General features: G+C 39.7%; 1 protein-coding gene and 1 pseudogene across 8 annotated transcripts in view; both read right to left on the bottom strand.

Moving 5' to 3' along the window:
* The window catches only part of RASGEF1B (RasGEF domain family member 1B), a 648,732-nt gene that overhangs the window by 81,684 nt on the left and 545,831 nt on the right, over positions 1 to 21,217 (bottom strand). The window lies entirely within an intron of this gene.
* LOC102958874 lies at positions 10,372 to 10,775 on the bottom strand (annotated as a pseudogene).

Raw genomic sequence — 21,217 nt, 5'->3', positions numbered from 1 at the left:
TAGTATGAGTAGGGAGTCTTTAGACCTTAAAATTGCCCTGTTGTGACTTTAAGTTACACCAAGGTAATGAAACCTATTATTGAGACTACAGAGAAATCTAGATATTCCCTTATTTAATTTTAAATGTAAACCAGGTGGATCAAAATCTGCCTTAAAGTTTTGTGAACTTTTATACCATTGCTCCTATTATATGGAATTTTTAAACATAATTCTAAATCTTAACACATAACGTGGGTTTCCGAAAGCTTTCATCATCTGTTTCACAAGCCCCACCCCTCACCCACGTGCCATGGATGTGGTGAATTCAAGTATCACAACAGAATTGTAGCACAAGGACAAGAATGACCAGTGTCCTTCAGAAGCCTGAGGTTGACCAGGAAGAAATTCTTATTTCTGAGCACTTATTCTGACCCAGGCTCTGGATCAAGAAGCAGAGAATTATTTCTACTGAGAAGACTGCTAGGCACCCCTTAACTCAGTGGCAGCTTGTCTTCTCAAATCACAACCCGAAACATTGCCCAAATCACTCAGGGTGCCAGTCTCCACCTCCCTCCCCACCTTCCCCACCTCCCAGGTAAAATACTATTCTGTATGAAACTTTAGAAAAAGAAGAGAGGGAAGTCTGAGAGCCAAGCCTACTCTCCATCCCAGGGGGCCATTATGTACCATTTTACTGCAATTTCTCTTTGCTTTGTTTTCTCCAATGATGCATTTAGCTACAGCAAGTAGAGAAAAACCCTATTCAAGAGAGTGGGGTCATTATCCTCACACAAAAGGCCATTTAGAGAAAGAACGGCTCCCCCCACCCCGCCCCCTCCCGTCAGTTCACGCTGTGGCTGCCAGAGTCCAGACCCATTAGAAAAAAGGTTAGCTGTTTAAGTGGGAATGTGAAACAAAATGTAATAATTAGGGCTAACTGGGCACCCTCCCCCTGACAAGAAAGCTGCCTGGGATCATAAACTAATTCCCTGAAAGTCTTAAGCTTAGGGGAAAGCAAATCATCAACTCTAAATGACAGTTCAGTTGTTAACCTTTACCCTAGAGGCTAGGTTTTCATTCTTTCTTTTTTTCTTTTAGGTATGTTTTTTATAGATGCCACTTTTATAGGGTTGGGCTGTTCTTTTTCTAGCTTACCACCATGGACATGTTTCAGATTACTGTTCGTGTGTGTGTGTGTGTGTGTGTGTGTGTGTGTGTGTATAAAAACCATGAAAATAAATAACTCCCCCAAATTTACAGCAGTTACCTTCCATGATGAAATATGTGGGAGAACTAGGAATTGATTTTTCTTTGCTTTCCCTTCTGTACTTCCTAATTACTCTTTTATTAACATGTAATGTAAAAGGGGGAAAAGATTCACAAAATATTTCAGATCAAATTTTCTACCGTGCTTCCCTTAAAGGAAAAAGAAACAATTAGAGTTTCAATATGGTTAATCACGAGGAGATAGGAGGTAGATGCCTCAGAGAAGAGGCTGCATCAGGAAGGGATGAGAAAGGACAGGAATGGTAACCAGATTTCACCTCTCCTTTTCCTCAGCCATTTAGCGGCATCTGGGTGAAAGCAATTTCAGACTAAGTTATTTGTAGTTGTTAGTGATACAGGAGATTCTCGGTATTTAGCATCCTCAGAGACACACTGTTCTGGTTAATAGTAGGATGAGCACATACTAGTCATTTAATAGGTACTTCTTGTTAGACTGATTGGTTGAAATACTCTAGTTACAGAAGGGTGACCACATCCACAGGGCACGGATAACCAACATTCAATGGAGAATGTAATGTTGGATGATTCAGAAGGCACTCTGGGATCTTGCAGAGCCTTGACTAATTATTCTGAACATCAATGCTGAAATAACACAGGCTGGCATAGATACAAATTCATAAGAAGTTTCTACTGTTAGATTCTATGACAAATTTGCTTTTTATGCAATATTTCTAAAGTGACTTAAGGTAAAATGGAGATAGGAATTCTCTATTTGCTTAGCAAATAGAGATTAGGCATTTTATTTATGCCTTTATGGACTTTCATTAACATCTGCTTTCATTTTTATTGCTCTCATAACAAAACATTTACTGAGTGTGGGACATCTAATCCAAAAAGCACGATTTCTGTGTTCACATTGCTCAATTAATAATTTACGAAGTATTTACGGCATTTCCTTTAAAACACATGAGATCCCTTTAAAAAATTTTTTTCATCATAAAGTTTTGTCTAGGTGAAGTTTTTTTTTCTTCTTTATTTTTTAATGAAAAAAATGTTATTTGAGTATACTTGACACGTGATGTTACATTAGTTTCAGGTATACAGTATAGTGATTCAACTTCTCTGTATGTTAAGCTATGCTCGTCACCAGTATAGCTACCATCTGTCACTATACAATGCTATTTCAATACCGTTGACTATGCCCCCTGTGCTGTGCCTTTTATTCCCATGACTTATTCATTCCATAACCGGGAGCCTGTATCTCCCACTCCCCTTCATCCATTTTTGTCTAGGTAAAGTTTTGTGTAGGCAGAGGAAGGGGCAAGAAACAATCTTGGAATCTATAATTGCCTTTTGGTTTGTGGGGGAAAGAAGAGATGTGAACAAAGAGGTGCAGACAAGTAAAAGGTTGAGAAAAGGGCATGAAATAAATTCATCAACAAACATTTTTGAAGGCCTACTATGTTTCAGGTGCTGTTGGAGGCACTCGAGATGCCTGATATTACTAGAGGAGACAATAAATAATAAATGTCATAAAAATATCAGTGATTTTAGGTGACGATAAAAGTTATCAAAAAAAACAGAGCAAGACGTGGCTGATTCAGAGAGGAGGTTGCTTCTGAAATTTTAAATAGCGTGGTTAGGGTAGGCCCCATTGAGGAAACTTTTGAGCAAAGCCTTGACGGAGTTAAAGAAGTTCGTTACGTGGATATGGGTAGGTGGAGAGGGGAGGGCATCCCAGGCTACAAACAAGAAATAATGGAAATATGGGAAGGGAAAAACGATTCAATGAGGAACAGAGAAAGAGGAGAGGGATAGTCATTTGAGGCAAGTCGGTAGTCAGAGAATTCCTCGTGTAACTTTGAAATGCTTGGCTTTGGAAATTGTGATTGGAAGAAATAATGACAAGTAATCTTTGTCTCCGGTTAAGCGTATGGAACATGGATCTACAAAGTAAATAAATGGGATCCACTTATACAGTCCTCAAGACTGGCATTTTTCTAGATAGCAGCTACCAAACTGAATGCGTTCATTCTTTTATCATTTATGTTCTAAGGACCACACGTGCCACCCAGTGTGTTAGGAACTGGGCACAGTGATGAGCAAAACAGATGTGGCTCCTACAATAATGGCAGAGACGTACTTTATTTAGATGATGTGCTTGTTATCCAATGATAAGCGCTGTGGAAAACCGCACAGAGTAGGAAAGCATACGGTAGAGTTACTCGACCTATTTTGGAAGTCAGGAGAAGCTTCCATGAGGAAGCGATATCTGAGCTGAGACTTGAGGGGTTCATTAGCATTAACTAGGGAAAGAGAAAGATTCACCCAGGTAGAAGTGGAAGGAAGCCTGACATGTTTGAAGCACTGAAAAGCCAGTGGCTTGAGGAGGGAAGAATGATTCAGTCAGAGGTTTAGCAGAAGACAGGGCATACTCAAACAGGGCCACTGAGGACAGGTGAATCAAGGGACTCTTTACAATGGTGTCTGGATGGTAAAGGGGAATCTACAAGGGATGTACAGCACCCACTATGAATGCAAAGTTGAAAAGAATGAAAAGCTGTCACTATGCCTGGGCACCACAGTGGAAGGCGTGAGTGTTTATGAAAGACAAGAGCTACAGGAAAGAGACAGCTCACAGAAGCCCTGGCCGTAAGGAGATGCAACCAGTCTGAGGTTACACAGCAGGGAGACATTCAGGGGAATAAATACCGTGCTGCAATTTCCAGCTGCCTTCCCATCTCCCATCTTTCTTTAGTCAAATGAGCTATAAATCATACAGAGAGGGAGCCCCTTGAGGCAGATCATAAAAGTCAGCTCCTGGGGCCCAGGACGGGGTGGAGAGGGATAAAGCGGATACGGAGGGGCAAACAGAAAATATCGTGCAGAGTATGGGCCAGATCATCCCAGATGTTATGGGCCAAGTGAAGGGTTCGGGTATTTGTTTTTCTAAAAGTGGTAGGCAGCAAGGGAAAGACGAGATATGATTTGCATTCATAAAGGAAGGTCGCTCCTGTGCTATGAGAACATTGGAGCCACTTGTAGATGAAGGAAGCTCTGTTGGAGGTGTTGTGGTGGACCCAGTGGGAGATGACGGTAGTTTCTACCGATCTGGTGGTTGTGGCAGGTGGGGAGGTGTGGGAAGACTCAGCAGGTAATGAGTCTGTGTTGGTTTGTGCACGGGAGGTATGGGAGAAGGTATGAGAGGTGTTAGAGATGGATTCCAGACTTTAGTTTACATAAGTGGATGGGTGATGGTGCCATTCTTTGTTTTTGTTTTTTTGTGGGTTTTTTGTTTGTTTTTTTTAGTTTGTCACCATTTATATATAGTTTTATTTGTTTTTTAATATAATTTATTGTCAAGTTGGCTTCCATAAAACACCCAGTGCTCATCCCGACAAGTGCCCTTCTCAATACCCATCACCCATTTTCCCCAACCTCACCCACCCCCCATCAACCCTCAGTTTGTTCTCTGTATTTAAGAGTCTCTAATGGTTTGCCTCCCTCTCTGCTCATTTTCCCCTTCCCTTCCCCCATGGCCTTCTGTTAAGTTTCTCAGGATCCACATATGAGCAAAAACATATGGTATCTGTCTTTCTCTGACTGACTTATTTCACTTGGCACAATACCTTCCAGTTCCATCCACATTGCTGCAAATGATGGTGCCATTCTTTGAAGGAGGACCAGGTTTGGGGGAAATCATGAGCTTGGTTTTGGACATACTGAGTCTTTGAGAAAACCACCGTGAATGTCAAATCAGCACCTCCACTTTGGTATGTGTTTACCAGCCTACTCTTACTCTGCCCCCACAAGAAATTGTGCTAGGCATTTTATATAAAATATTTTCCCCAATTCTCAAAATGAGGAGGCAGCACATATCATTTTTCCCATTGTACTGATGTGAAAACTGATGGTCAAGGAGGTTAAATATTCTGCTTGCATTCAGTACTTGAAGTCCAGACATTTTAAACTCCAGCTAGAGATCTTTCTCCTTTGTAGTGCTTTATCTGCCCGTCACAGGAGCGTCAGAGAAGACTGTACAAGAGGTTGAGCAAAGTGAAAAAACTCTGTTATGAGGTCTTGTTTCATTTGGGGAAAAGGTGGGTTTTGTCTCATTAGATTCTAGAAGAGTCTCACGTGAGTTTTGATCAATCAGTCAATCAATCAATCAACCAATAAATCAGCATTCCCTGAGCAACTATATGCTTAGGACTTGGCTGGCCATTGCAAAAAGATTATGAACAGTATAAAGTATGATCCTTAATTTCAAGGGCTTAAACTTTACCTAAGGAGGCAAATACACTCAGGAAATAACTTTATGTATGACAACATTATAGGTTGATAAGGAAATGCCAGATTGTATAGGGCTGACAGCCTGAGAAGAGGATAATATGTATCATGATAGCGTCTTATTTAGGGGAGACTTGCATTGTGTGTACAAAAGGAAACTGAAGAAGGAGAGAATACTGTGTGTGACAGTCTAAGAAATCTCAGCAGTTGAGTGTTGGTCTGCAGACTGGATATCTCCTTAGGAAATTTCTTAAGATATGCAATTATTACAGTTAGCCAAATTCAGTACACATCAAATGACCTAACGGTCGAAGTTTCTAGATAACCTATTTTATTTAACATTTATTTTTGCAGTTCCTGCAACCAAGAGCGCTTTGTTTTGTTTTATAGACAAGAGACAGCAATCTGTTCATATCTTTGTTGAAGGAAAGCTGAAATTGCAAATGTGTTTCAATCTGATACAATCTAAATCCTTATCCCAATAATGAAAAATGTCATCAACAAATCTTACTCTGAGATCTTTGAGACTCCGTGAAGATTTTTCTTTATGGGAAAATAACCTCAAATTTATTTCCAAAAGGAAAGATAAGACCTCTCTTAAATAATGGCATCTGGAAAATAGAAATTTTCTTAGTGGTAGGCGTTATAATGAATGACATTTGTATAGTACTTTACGATTTGCAGAGTACTTTGTATACTTTATCTCATTAGATAACTAAGTAAAGCTAAGCTTTCCTCAGAAAGTTATGTTGGATAAATAGTTGTCTAAAGAGGGAAAAATATGTTGGTTTTAACCAATTTAGAAACAAAAAATCAGTCGTAGCTTCTTAGGCATTAAGAGGGATGTCACAGGTTGCCATATAATATATTTATTAACTGTCTAAAGATACACTAATGATGACAGTTGCAAGAATCATATATGAATTGAGCCTTTGCTTTTGTATGGTACTGGTCTATGCATTTATATGCATTAAATTGTTTAATCCTACAAATAAACCCTTGGAAAAGATATTATTCTCATATTACAGATAAGGAAACTGAGGCACAAGTGTTTAAGTAACTTGCCAAGTTCACAAAATTAGTAGTTAGAAGAGCTGGGCCTTGAACTCAGGAAGTCTGGCTCCAGAGCTCTCTCTCTTAATCACTAAGGACTCTTTCCGAAATGTAAATTGTCTCTTACATAAACATTGTTTCATAAATAAAAATTGTTAAACAGCCAATAATTTACAAACAAAAAGGAAAAGGAAAAGGGGAATAGACACTACTATGAATGCTAATCAGGACTCCTTAATAAAATCACATAGAAAGGAAGAAAGAACATGAAAAATTTTTAAAAATCTCCTTAAAGAATAGGAATTGAAATATTTGTAACTTTTTGGCCAATCTCTGAAAAAGAGAAAGGGAGGTTAAGAAGGAAGAGACTAATTTATGATCCAAGAACAACCCAGTGTTATCATAATTATAAAAATATGTTTCTAGTCTTTCCTAAAAATGTTTCCTGCTTTACTTGGAGAGGACACTAGTAGCTCTTCTAATATAGAATAATCCCATTCCCAAGCAAGAGAGTCTAGAGACAAATAGAACATTCTAAAATCATGGCTACCTCACTGAGGATCCCACACCCTTAAACCCATTCCCCACAGTGGATGTGAGAGGAGTACATGGGAAAGTGGCAACAGAATCTGTTCTTCCACCTCTGTCCTCTTTGGGGTGAGGATACCTGGCGCACAGATCGACCCAGCATTCCAGAATTCTCTTGTAACAGGAAGGGAACTCTGTCCATTGAAGTTTGAAGACGTTTGTAACCGGGATGAAAAATAAAAAATCTCCATCATCTCTGATAAAGCACAAAAAGGACCGTTTAGAGTTGCTTTGCATTTCAGGATAGATGGAAGAGTCTCTTCTCCAAGAGACTCTTCTCCTCAGGAGGTTAAGGTCCAGAATTTTTCCGAGTGTCTTTATGCAGTCAAAGAGAGAGATAGGGGTAGACCTCATGCCCACTGTTTAGAGATGGAAACCCACAGGGGAAATGCCCAAGCAGAAGGCTTAGCTTTTTGGCCCCTCATCTGGAAAGCCACCTATTATCTCCTATGCAAAAGAAAGGAAAAAACATTTTGCTTTGTCTCATGACAAGATTAAATTTCCTAAAGTGATATGAAAAATTATCTTATTAAAAACTCTGGTACATATTGTGCTGGGCTTTTTCAAAATTTAGTTTAGATTTAAAAAAAAGACTTCTAGAAGTGTTTAAGTTTGTGGAACCATTTTTTTTTTTATCTCATTAAGGGAGCTTTATTGATGTGAGAGACAAGATCTTAATAATCATAGTGATGGACATAAAGAACACCGTGCATGGGGGCACCCGGGTGGCTCAGTCGGTTAAGTGACTGCCTTTGGTTCAGGTCATGATCTCGAGGTTTGTGGGTTTGAGCCCTGCATGGGGCTCTGTTCTGTGCATGCAGAGCCCTCTTTGGATCCTCTGTCCCCTCTCTCTGCTCCTCCCCTGCTCATGCTGGCTATCTCTCTCTCTCTCTCTCTCTCTCTTTCTCTCTAAAAAATAAATAAATACAAATTTATACAAAAATAATATAGTTTTGGGGCGCCTGGGTGGCTCAGTGGGTTAAGCGGCCAACTTCGGCTCAGGTCATGATCTCGCGGTCCGTGAGTTCAAGCCCCGCGTCGGGCTCTGTGCTGACAGCTCAGAGCCTGGAGCCTGTTTCAGATTCTGTGTTTCCCTTCTCTGACCCTCCCCAGTTCATGCTCTGTCTCTCCCTGTCTCAAAAATAAATAAAACGTTAAAAAAAATAATATAGTTTTATAAGGAAATAAACCTATTTTTTAAATTTTGTACTTGATATAAGTCTGACTTATATATCAGATATAAGGTCTGACCAACCTTATTCCTGAAATACACCACATATCCCAGCGATGGAGTGGCCAATAATAACCCAGACAACTAAGCTTATCTAAAAATAAGATTAGCTTTCAACCAGCTACGTGGAAATGACAGGGTAAATGAAGATCATTTTCTCAAAATTGCAGGCTCCCCTCTGGGCCCCTGCATAATGTCCTTCTTTTCATTGCCTCAGTTTCTCCAGCTGCAAAGAAAAAATTATGTGCAACTTTGGGTTCCCGTTCCCTCCCCACTGTAATCTTCAAAGAGTAAGACCAAGCATCTCTGAGCAGTACTTCCCAGACCTGCTATTTGATGGACACACCATCAGAAGAGACTTTTGAATGACTGACAAAATACCTAGCCCCAGTCCAGACAGCACAGTTCATTGCTCTCTTGCTGTAAGAGAGTTCAGCTCTCTTGCTGTAAAGGAGCACAGTGCTTCTTGAATGGGTGCAAGACCAGCTGCCTGCTGTTTCCTGTCTTCAGAGAATTCAGTTATGTATCAAAAAATGTTAAGTGCTCACTCAGCAGCAGACAGTAGTTTGTATATGCAACCTCACTTCCTCAATGTAAACACACAGTGTCCCCAAATCAAACCGTCTGTGTTCCCAATTGCCTGCAAAGTGGATTGTTTGCAATTTAAACTATCTTTTCTGAAGGAGACCATGCTAGAAATGATGAAATGAGTCTGTCTACAGGTTTCTAGAGGAGAAAGTACTGATAGTTCCCCTGGTCCCTCTTGCCTCCAAGGCCTCATAGGGTAAAGGGTTTGGTGGGGAAGACTGAGGGGCTGGGCTATAGACTTGGCAGATACGTGCGAAAAAGGAGAGCTGGTACATGCCAGGTTGGGGAGTGTCCCTCGGGGACCACTTCTCAGAGGCGCTCTATCCTGGGCAGCTGACAGGGAGGCGGGATAGTAGGAGAGGGACTTTCAATGGAGGAGGCCAATGTCAAGAGAGGCTTCCAAAGGCAAGCAGGCCAGATGGGACTTCCAGTAAGTGCCAGAGGACCCATTTGTAAGTACTGAAGAAAAAGTGCCCTTCACACTGTTGGAAATTAAAAAGTATGTCCCAACATTTGTCTGCTAAACTGTTCAAGGCACAGAGAGAAGGAAAACCACTAGGCTGACGTACTGTTCTCGTCCTTCCTTCTTTTGTTCCTCTTTAATGAAAGGGCAATACTTCCAGGTGCCTAAACCACAATAACTCCATTTTTTTTTTAAGTTGATGTATTTATTTTGAGAGAGAGAGAGAGAGAGAGCCCAAGAGGGACAGAAAGAGAGGGAGAAAGAGGGAATCTCAAACAGGCTCAGCCCTGTCAGTGCAGAGCCCAATGCAGGACTCAAACTCACAAACACTGAGATCATGACCTAAGCCGAGATCAAGAGTCCGACTCTTAACTGACGGAGCCACCCAGGCACCCCCACAATCACTCCATTCTTGGTGGTCAGAGAGCCCAAGGCCATAGTCCTAAGCCAAAGGCAAACGGGAGCATGGCAGTTACAGAGGGTCACCTGGCAGGGAGACGTGATGGAGAACTCTGGTCATGACAACATTTTATACATGTGTTAAATTTGTTCATGGTCACTGGAATCAAGTGATGTCTCTCAAATTAAGGAGTCCATTCGGTTGACAGGGCTGACAAAGTCTGGCCACTGAGGAATGATAACAGGAGCTCCTGGGCAATTGTGGGAGCAACTCCATCCTACAGCACTTGCCAGTTGACTTATGGTCTGAAAAGGTCCCAGTAAATTTACATCAACAACGGAATCAATGCCGATGAAACCCTTTTCATGCTTTCCTGTCACGATCCAAAGTAAAAATAGGTATGGTAGCTAATTTTCAAAATTGTCATTTTATTTATTTATTTTTGACTTAGAAAACTCCACTTTATTGACTCCCAAATCTAATAAAACTCGGAACTCTGCACAAGTGTTGTAAGAGGACTTTGACCTTTTTCCTAATGCCCTGTCTTCAAAGTCAGTTCATTTTTGTTTCTCTAGACTCTGTATCAGTTTTCTGAGATGCTAAGAGGACTTCATGTGTCCTTTGCCTTCATGGCCTCTCAGCATTTGTGATCATCATGGGATACAGAGGGGAAAAGCCAGAAAGACCCAGAGACTTCTCCACAGGCTTAGAGAGGTGGGCCCCATGGCCCATCTAATGCTAAATCTGGTCCAGGTTGAGAGCGACCATTTTCTCTCCATGACTATTGGGCAGTGGATCATAGGAGCCCAGTTGCTCCACCAACGGCCATCCCTGGGATACTTGCAACTGGCCACAATGTGGTAGAAATGCTGGTTAGTACAGCCACTCAGGTCAAGGCGGATGGTTATGTGACCTCCATGGTAGCCCTTGCAGAGGACAACAGTGAGCTAAGCCATGGTGCAGCTGTGTGCACTGGGCCTGTGTGCCTGTTGCAGCACCTCAAAGCTTCCCACCACTGACCCAGATTGGCTCTGAGGCCTCTGGTGGGGTGGAGGATGGACCTCACCTCTCTGCTACCCAAGCTGTAGCAAACATTGTCATTTTAAAGTTCAAAGATTTGGGGGCACCTGGGTGACTCAGTTGGTTAAGTGTCTGACTTCAGCTCAGGTCATGATCTCATGGTTTGTAGGTTTGAACCCCACATTGGGATCTGTGCTCACAGCTCACAGCTCAGAGCCTGGGGCCTGCTTCAGATTCTATGTGTCTCCCTCTCTGTCCCTCCCCCACTCATGCTCTGCGTCTTTCTCTCCCTCAAAAATGAATAAATATTTTTTAAAAAAAAGTTTAAAGATTTTGATGATAAAGAAACACCAAAGGTACAATGTAGGTCTACCTCAATACAATCATACAATCAGCAAAGATACTAAAACTAATGCCTAAAGATGTTGGACTTGAAGAAACATGTTTTTCAGAAAATAAAGATTTTAACATAAATGCAGTCATATCTCCAGCCTTGGGACAAATCTGTAGGATACTATTTTGAGCTACCAGCTGAGTCATTTTCTTTTCTTCTTTATCTCTCTCTTTCATATTATAATTATTAAGAATTCATATAATGTTTGAGACAACGTAAAGGAATGAATAGCAATAACAAAAACTATAATCATTTTCCTAAATGGAAAAAGGATGGGTAAGAATTTTGCCGATGGTAAAAAGACTTTGCATCCCCAATGTGATCTGAAAGCCAGAGGTTATAGTAGAAATTGTCACTGGACATTAAGTCCCAGACTAAAACTCTTATGTGATTCTTTACAAGTTTGACATTGAATCGACTATTAATAGAAGGAATATTTTAGAGAGAAAAATAATGTAAGAATTAATATATCTAAAAGTAAGAATATATTATTTTATTCTTTATTATTTTAACAGCTTATGCTCCAGAAGGTCAATATGTTATTTTTGTTTAAGTGTATTAATTTACTTTTGAGAGAGAGAGAGAAAGAGAGGGAGTGCACATGCAAGCGGGGTAGAGGTAGCGGGTGGGGAGAGAGAGACTCTGAAACAGGCTCTGCAGGTCAGCATAGAGCCCGATGCGGGGCTCGAACCCATGAACTTCAAGATCATGACCTGACCCGAAGTTGGACGATTAACCGACTGAGCCACCCAGGTGGCTACTGGTCAACACTTTAATTAAATCAAGATTCTAACATCACTTTGAAACACATTAGCATCCTCAGGCAAGGACTTGGCAAAATACTTTACAAAAGATTCAGAATAATAACGAACCAATATAGTTAACTAAAATTTTATAGGCACTGGGATATTTCTTGGCTTCAAACTCTTTAGTTAATCATGAAATCAGCACACTCAGTCTTCATTTAATCAGAAGTTTATGTGGATTTCACTCATTCCAGAAAGAAATGAATTTACTGAGTGGCTCTGTTTGAGAGTCTATGAAGAATGCAAAGAAAATCAGGCACAGACCTCATTTTTTTTCCTAGGGAGCTTTGTGCCTAATAGGTGAGATCAACATACCCATAAATAACTAGAATACAAGGTCAAAGTAGTGATTACCACAGGAGAAGTGTGGATGACAAATCAGGGAAAGCAGAGTTGGGGAAACTTTTGGGAGAAAAGAGACATACTAAGCTGTGAACTAGACATACAGGATGGACAGGAAGTGCAGTCCAGCTGGAGAGAAAAGTTACGGGCATGGTTTGGGCAATTCCAAGTAACTTAGTTTAGCTGGCTGGAGACTAGCATGAAGGAGAATGCTAGGAAATGTGGAAGAAAAGGACTGAATGAACACTTCATGGAGTGAAGAATGAGGAAGGTCAGGTTAAGGAGGTATGTTAGACAACTCAGATCTCCTCTCACAGACAGCTTGTTTGTCTCCCTACATGAGCACCATCCCAGCCACTGTTTAAAATCACCACTGAAAAACTCTTATTTACGGATTGGGAGTTTAGTGCATAAGGAAGTACTGTATATTAGGAGATTTTAAAATAATATGCCATTTACTCTTTTTTTTTTTTTGTCATTTGCTCTTTTACCTACCCTAAACTCACAGAGCAATTTTGCCTTTACTCTGTTTGCAAAGAAACCATGTCATGTGAATATTGTTCAACAACTTAACGCAAAGGGATGGGTGTGGAGATGGATGGGTGGGTGGTTGTGTAGGTAGGTGGACATGTGGTGGTCGCATGACTGAACGGATGGGTGGAGACTGGATTTGTGAGTGGATGAGTGAATGGTTCGACAAGTGGATAGAGAGGTGAATGGTGGTGAGTGGATTAGGAGGTGGAAGAGGGTTGGGTGGCTGGTCTGCTGGCTACCTAAAGCACTCGGGTACTTTGCTGTATGATCCCATGATTAAGCGTTCGACAGCCAACCAAAAAACATGTCTAATATAAATCCAAACAATTGTTTGCTAGTAAAATTTCGTCTGGCTATAGGAGTCAAGTACATTTTTTATTGTGCTTGTAAAGTGCACATCTTTCACTGTGCATTGAAAGAGAACTCAAAAAACACATGTCTTTTTATGTCCTTCACCCCTTCTCACAATGGTACAGGACTTGAAGTTTTCCCAAATTACAACTTGTATGAAACAAAGCAAAGCCACTGAAAAGGTAAAAGTCAACTGGGTAAACTCAGAGTGATTTTTTAAAATGATATTCACCATCCTTATAAAATGAGGGGATTCAGCTATATTAATAGTCTCAAAAATTATAAAACACTGATGTCTACTTTCAAAACCGACACACAACAATCAACAAGGCAGCCAACCAACCAACCATCTCAAAAAAACAATTACGTATAAGGAGGGCATGCGTATTTACTAGTTTCACAAGTAAAAGAAGTTTTAGGAAACCTATACCCTTGCTATTCAAAGTTTGGTTCTTGGACCAGGAGCATCAGCATCACCGGGGAGCTTCCTAGAAAAGCAGAATGCCAGATCCCATCCCAGAACTACTCAATATGCAATTTTAGATGCATTAAAGTTTAAGAAGCGCTGCTATATGCCCTTCTTGAAAATTCAATATATATGTAGTGTTCTAAGTTGTTAAGTTTGTTTTGTTTTGTTCGTTTTAAATCCTTATTTATTAATTTTGAGAGAGAGAGAGAGAGAGAGAGAGAGAGAGAGCGCAAGCGAGGGAGGGGCAGAGAGAGAGAGCCCAAGCAGGCTCCACAAACCATGAAATCATGACCTGAGCTGAAATAAAAAGTCAGACGCTTAACCAGATGAGCCACTCCAGGTGCCCCTATAAGTTTGTTGAGTCCAATGTTTACCAAAGTTATTTCATCATGGATTCCTTTTTTTTAATGTTTTATTTATTTTTGACACACAGAGCATGAACAGGGGACGGGCAAAGAGATAGGGAGACACAGCATCTGAAGCAGGCTCCAGGCTATGAGCTGTCAGCACAGAGCCCAACTCGGGGCTCAAACCAGTGAAGCATGAGATCATGACCTGAGCAGAAGTCAGACGCCTAACCTAACCTAACCGACTGAGCCACTCAGGCACCCCATGGCTTCCTTTTTGTAAAGGAAACTCCTTAACATTGCATGCAAATTGTATAACACAGTTTGGGCGGTGCTAGGCTCAATGAACCTTAAAGTCCCTCCAAGTAAAGCATTCTGTGTATGTGTTGATTACACAGATATCTGTATACATACATCTGAATACGTGGGTGTATATGTTTATCTACATACATCCATGCCATCTATGCATCACCTACCTATCTAATAGAAAATAGCCATGATTCTACTTATGCATTTAGTGAAACCTAAAAGAAAATAGACTTGTTAAATTTGAGAGAAATGGTGAAATGCAGCTTTAAGTTCTTGGTGAAGAGAAAGAATTTTGTGAAAATGAACCAGTTCAATCAAGAGGTTTACTAGGCAACGTTTATGTGGGGCTGGGATTTCCTTTTACTCTCCAAGAGCTTTTCCAAAATATACATTCTTCACTAATGAGAGCTAATTTTTTATGTGCTTTCTCCCACTTGTTCCTATTCAAATATTTTATTTTTGCAGGAATGCTGTTTTGGGGCTTGTTAAAATTTCCATAGTCTTTTAGGAATGTTATTAAAGAATGTTAGTTTTTAGATCAAGTGTCCTTGGGTAAGTACAAATTGCTATGAAAGATTTGGACTTAATTCGATGCCATTGGAAGTAATCTGAAAATATACTTTCTCATGGTGGTGATTAGATTCTTTAAACAATATTTTAAACAGGAATTTTTACTGGATTTGCCTTCGTGTTCTCTTAGTGCTTACTCAAAAGCACGTGGATCCTACCACAACTCCCTTCCCCCCAAAAAGCACATGGATCCAAGGTGGTGGCTTTTTTATCCCACAGACTAAACACTTGAGAATAGAAAGGGTTTCGTCGTCGCAAATCTTACTTTATTCCGACTAGACTCGGGGATGAGCAGGAATAAGACTGAGATTCTGCCGGGCCATAAGGAAGCCAGAGTGGTACATGAGGTGATTTTAGGTGGTATTTAGACAGGTATTTATTTTAATAGTCATGAAATTATCTTTATATTAGAAAAAAATGAAATCGGGGCGCCTGGGTGGCTCAATTGGTTGAGCGTCCGACTCTGGCTCAGGTCATGATCTTGCAGTTCGTGAGTTCAAGCCCCGTGTCGGGCTCTGTGCTGATCGCACAGAGCCTGGAGCCTGCTTTGGATTCTGTGTCTCCCTCTCTCTCTGCCTCTCTCTCTCACTCATGCTCTCTCTCTCAAAAATAATTATTAAAAACAATTAAAAAAAATCAGTATAGCAACTGTGCTAGGCATTATGGTTTAGGATGAGGTTAAGTTTAAAAAGGGAAGCCATTTGAAAAAGTAAATAACATTACAGATTTGTATGCAATGAAAATTGTGAAGTGGTGATGTAAAGGATTGCAATATGGGAAATACGGCTTTAATCCAACCCTTTTGTTCTGCTGAGGAATATGAAACCCTCTTTACGTAGTAAATTCATGGGAATTAGGGCTTCGAGTTTCTTACTTCTCAAGGCCCAGTTGATAACGATAGTAATAGTCTCAAATGAAAGTGCATCTGAAATATCTTTGGGATGTAGAATTATCAATCATAGTCAATGTCTACTTCTTTCGATATTAGACAACTGATTATGTTCATTCAGTTCATAATTTTCAGGATTCTACAAAGCATTCAGATGCATCATAATAGTAAAGTGAAGAAATCCCTCTCTCAGAATAGGTTGGGTTTATCTTACTTGAGGTATGAACCATGAACTGTCATGAAGTTTGCCTCACACCTATTGCCACTTTTGTGAGCGTTGGTTGTTCCTACCATTTTCAGATGGAAACGTGAGCAAGTGATGATTCTGGCTCCAATTTCCTTATTTTACAAAACATATAGAAAAGGACTCTCTACACCATTCAACCTTCCAGTGCCTTGGTTTCCCTATCTGTGAAATTCCATTAAATAACTGATTTCTAAGGTAACCTATAGTCCCAAAGTCCCATGACTTTATAACTATTAAAAAGATGAATGGTATATTAAATCCATAGAAATGGCCTGGCTTCCAGGAAGAAGTATGTTATGAGATAATAAAACTGGCATTTTTCAGCGCCTACCATGTTACAAGTACTCACAAAAAGTGTCTTGCTTAATCTGCCCGGCACACATGCTTGATTCCTATTGCACATATGCAGAAACTGAGGTCCAGAGGAGTGCAATAACTTATTCAAGATCACACAACTAGTAAGTAGTTTGAGCCCTGGTCTCCTTTTCTCCAAAGTCCTACTCCTTTCCTCCACCACATCAAACTACCTTTCTGTGATCAGAACACTCTTATTATTAACTTTGAGATAAAGCTACTGAGGCAGGATGGCAGAAAAAATTTCTATTTGTCCGTTTGTCAACACAGTTGAAAAAACATCCCAAACACGGCCTTGTTTAGAATCGTTTAGAATATCGAGAACACGTGTCATTTTGTAACTAATCCCTTAAATACATGGAATAGTTGGGTGACATGAAAGTTTATCAAACTCAATTTAGATGCAAATTTGATGCTTAAAAAATCTCTGATACTGATTCAGAAGATAGGGGAAAACTAATATAAACATTACTCTTGAGAGGAAAAAGAATAGAAACCATAGGAATATTATAAATAAATAAAAAATATTTATTACAAATAAATAAAATTTTGTACAAGTGAAAATTTTTCTGTGATTTCAGAATTCTATTAGCCTTCATTTCAATGAAATTCGGAAACAAATATTGCCACTATCTGGAAGAGAATAAGTAATTGTTTAGAGAAAAAAGGAAATGTCTAAAATTATAACCATAATATTTATAGATGAAAAGATGCATTTTATAGCAAAATAAAATTTTGTGTATGCATGTGTATATTTGTGTATATTTAGGAGATGAGTCAAAAATCAAATTTAAAAAAGTAAGTAGCATCTATTTGTTGGAACAGTTTTCAAATGTAAACTGTATGTAGATTTGGCATTATCTTCTGAAGTAATAACTTAGCTGAAAAAAACTCACTTTGAGAACAAACAGTTTTGATCCGCAATGTGGTTTTGAGGCGGCAAGAAAGAGAATTTCTTTAGGACATAGAGAATCAGTTTTGGATAATGACATCGGCTTTAAAACATTATTTAAGGAATAAGCCTTCATAGTTCTAGTTTGCAGACTTACTTTTTACTCATACTCCAAACTCACTCAGAAATGAACAAAACATAATTTAAAATTCTTGAGCTAGCACATTAACACCTCCTAACAATAGTGGCTTTCTTATTTCAACTGGCAATCCTTTAAACAGCAATATGTGAATGATCAGCCTTTCAAATGAATTAATCAGTTCATATCCCTACTATAATCGCCTGCTTCAGACAAGGTGCTCTGATGAACAAGTGCTCAGTTAGAGAGTAGAATAAGGGTAGCCATGATTTCCTGGCAGCCATCAGTTTGTGAGTGAATGAGATCACTTAAAAGAATAATTTAATTATCACTGGCTTCACCAACATGATGCAGGTCCTCACTAGCCATGTAAAGCTTCTCTAGCCTCAAACATTTCTGGAAGCCACCAGCTAGTATCTTGTATTCTCACGTGCAATCATGAACAGACTCCTGCTAGGCAATGTAGCCCCCCACCAACGCCCAGCTACTCCAAGCATAGTTCACCACTGCTCCATCAGGCCTGCCATGTTGGCTTTTCTAGGGCGCATGTCACTCCTTTGCCACTACCCTGTTGGGCAAAGCCCACTGATTCCTTGGGCCTTGACTGGCAGAGCAGTATCTCGGGTGTATGGGAGAGGAGGTTATGATCCACCCTGACTCCCTATCTAATCCCAATGGATAAAGTACAGACTCTAGGAACTGATAGTTAATTGATGATCACTTACGAGTTTCTTAATGAACCAGATTGTTAATGAAGTGGGAAAGTGCCCAATGCGTCTTGCAAACTTGGGTACACTTTGGATTGGAGAATGCAATTTGGATCTAAAATCAAAGTGTTTTATCCCATCCCCATCCAAATGCAGACCTTGGGGCCAACTGGAGCCTGGGGTGGGTTGGGAAGATGGATGTTTGGAGCAAACTCAGCACCCAGGCAGATGCTTAGAAGATCACAGACTTGCCTCATCAACCCAGTTATTGGCTTACCAGAGAGTAGAGAGGGAAGGGTATGAGGTTGATTCTCTCCCTTTGTGCTTTCTCGTACAGAAACAAAGCGAGGCAGAGACTCTGAGTGTCCACTGCTCTCCTGAGGGGTCCTACAGAGCAAGAGATCTCTGTGCAGGAGAGTCACTTTCAACATGTGGGCATTCTCCCTGAAACGAGCTCCTGTTCCTCCTTTGTGGGAAGCAGGTGTGGGGTTGGGAGAGAAGCTAGAAGCTTAGTTTCAAAGACCACAATCCCAACAGGAGGAGAATAACGTTCCTTCTCTGCAAACATGAAGATAGGAGATTAAACTTCTTCCCTTAAGACTATGTAGTAGAATATGATAAAATGCTGCTGGGGAAGGGGCAGAAGCAGAATGGCTGACCCTACTTTGTGTTACACTCTATTTGAGGGATCCCAGAGTACTTTAAACCAGAACCCCAAATGTTGGAGAGTTTATTAAGAGAGTTATTCCAACTTTGACTTATCATCCTTCTGCCTTCCTTGCGTCTAATGGCAGGCAGAGGAGACAAATCCAAGTGACAGACCTGGCTGAGCACAGAATTCTCTTTCCTTCCAAAATAAGGAAAAATGTGCCATCGGCTTGGTCTGTCATGCTTGGTTATTTTCTTTTAAAATTAATTCTCTTCCAGAAGATATCACAGTCCCCTAACCTGCTTTGGAGCAGACTCCAGAATTTGCCAAACATACCCACATGTGTCTAATCCCAGCAGTTTTGTCACCAGGACTCTCTTCTTCACTCAACACCAAAAGGCAAATGGGGGTCTCTCTTGTGAATTAACCAGACACTGCCAAGCACTCCAGCAGGGAACCGGACCCACGACTAAGCTGTCATTCTACACTCTTGGCATAAGTCATCATCTAATTTTACAAGCAGGTATATACTTGGAAGCTGGTTAGCTTACATAGAATTGAACATTGAAGCACTTAAACCAGGAAACTAATCAAGGGTTCAGTAATTCAGTTAAATGGAAGGGTCCGTGAAACATTTATTCATTCTTTATTTTACTCAACATTTATAAAGTATAATTGTAGGCACCAAACACAGTTCATGGGGATAAAAAGATAAAGATTTACTCTCTGTCTTAAGGAGCTTACAGTCCAGGTACAAAGGCAGACATGTAAGTGACATGTGTCATAAATCCTTTTCCACAAAAAGGTACATATAACATTTTATAAAAATGCAACATGATACATGCTATAATAACAGATACAAACTGCTGTGAGGTATAGAGGGGGTAACAAGTAATTGTAATATAACATTAGGCAGTCTCTAAATTGGAAAGATTTGGGAACATATTAAAGATGATAAGTACCTTGGCTTAATTTTTTAGTAAATGACTATTTCTAAGCCTGGATTTCTACTGTGGTATTTGTTCAATGTGCCTATTTTTTGGTTTACTTATGGCATTTTCATGGCAGCCATGATTAGTAATGACCTCTAGCTTATGAAAATAGATCTTTAATAAAGTAAACACACTTACTGGGAAATCACTGGGACAGCTTGGTCTTGTGGAAAAACACAGTTATGTGTTTACTGATAAATTACTGATAAATTTCCTGTTTACGTAGCTGGCCTGCCATGTTAAAGCCTCATTCAAGCAATATTTTGGAAAATCAAACAAATATGCTTCTCTGAAAAGAAAGGATTGAATTTAAGTTTTTAAACTTTTTTGTTTGTTTGTTTCTTGCTTTTGCTCAGTTTATCTGAGATAAAAAATTAAAGCGTTTAAAAGCATTTCTTTTAGGGGCACCTGGGTGGTTCAGTCTGACTTCAGCTCAGGTCATGATCTTGTGGTTCATGGGTTCAAGCCCCGTGACGGGCTCTGTGCTGACAACTCAGAGCCTAGAGCCTGCTTCGGATTCTGTGTCTCCCTCTCTCTGTGTCCCCCACACCCCCAACTCACGCTCTGTCTCTCTGTCTCACTCAAAAATAAATAAAACATTAAAAAAAAGAATTAAAAAAAACATTTCTTTTAGTGTGTAATTTTAAAATCAGAGGTACTTGTTAGCTCAGTTGGTCAAGCATATGACTCTTGGTTTCGGCTCAGGTCATGATCTCAGCGTTCATAGGTTCGGGCCCCATTTCCTGCTGTGCACTGATAGCACTGAGCCTGCTTGGGATTCTCTCTCCTTCTCTCTCTGCTCCTGCCTCACTTGTTCTGTCTCTCTCTTTGTGTGTGTCTCTCTCTCTTTCTCTCAAAATAAATAAACATAAAAAATTACTTGAAAGTCAACATAGATCATTTTTTTCTTTGTTCAATAAATATTTATTAAATAAATGAGTAAATCAAGTGCTCAGTCTTTATTTTCATAATCTTCAGTATCATCTAGCACAATGCTAGTATTATCTATCATAGCAAAGGTTTAATAAGTTCTTTGGGGCCCATGGCTTGATATTTTACCTTAGATTGAACAACAACAAAATGGTGAGAATTTCCACATTTACTTCATAATCAGGAACCTAAATTTGGAATTTTAAATTTAAAAAAAACCCAGGAAATTCAAGAGAATATAGTGTTTGGTTTCTTAAAAACGTGTAAGTGATGAAAATGCAGATAAATAAAAACATCAAATCAAATGCAGTAGGTGTCCTTTCACTCACATAAATTGAAAAGTGAAACACTCTGATTTAATATATTCTTGGTTAATAGTCAGTTTATGCATTTTATTTTTATTTATTTAATATAATTTATTGTCAAATTGGTTTTTTTTTTAATATATGAAGTTTAT

The sequence above is a fragment of the Panthera tigris genome, chromosome B1 (genome assembly GCF_018350195.1).
Source record: "Panthera tigris isolate Pti1 chromosome B1, P.tigris_Pti1_mat1.1, whole genome shotgun sequence".
Lineage (NCBI taxonomy): Eukaryota > Metazoa > Chordata > Mammalia > Carnivora > Felidae > Panthera > Panthera tigris.
This window is presented reverse-complemented; position numbering and strand designations above follow the sequence as displayed.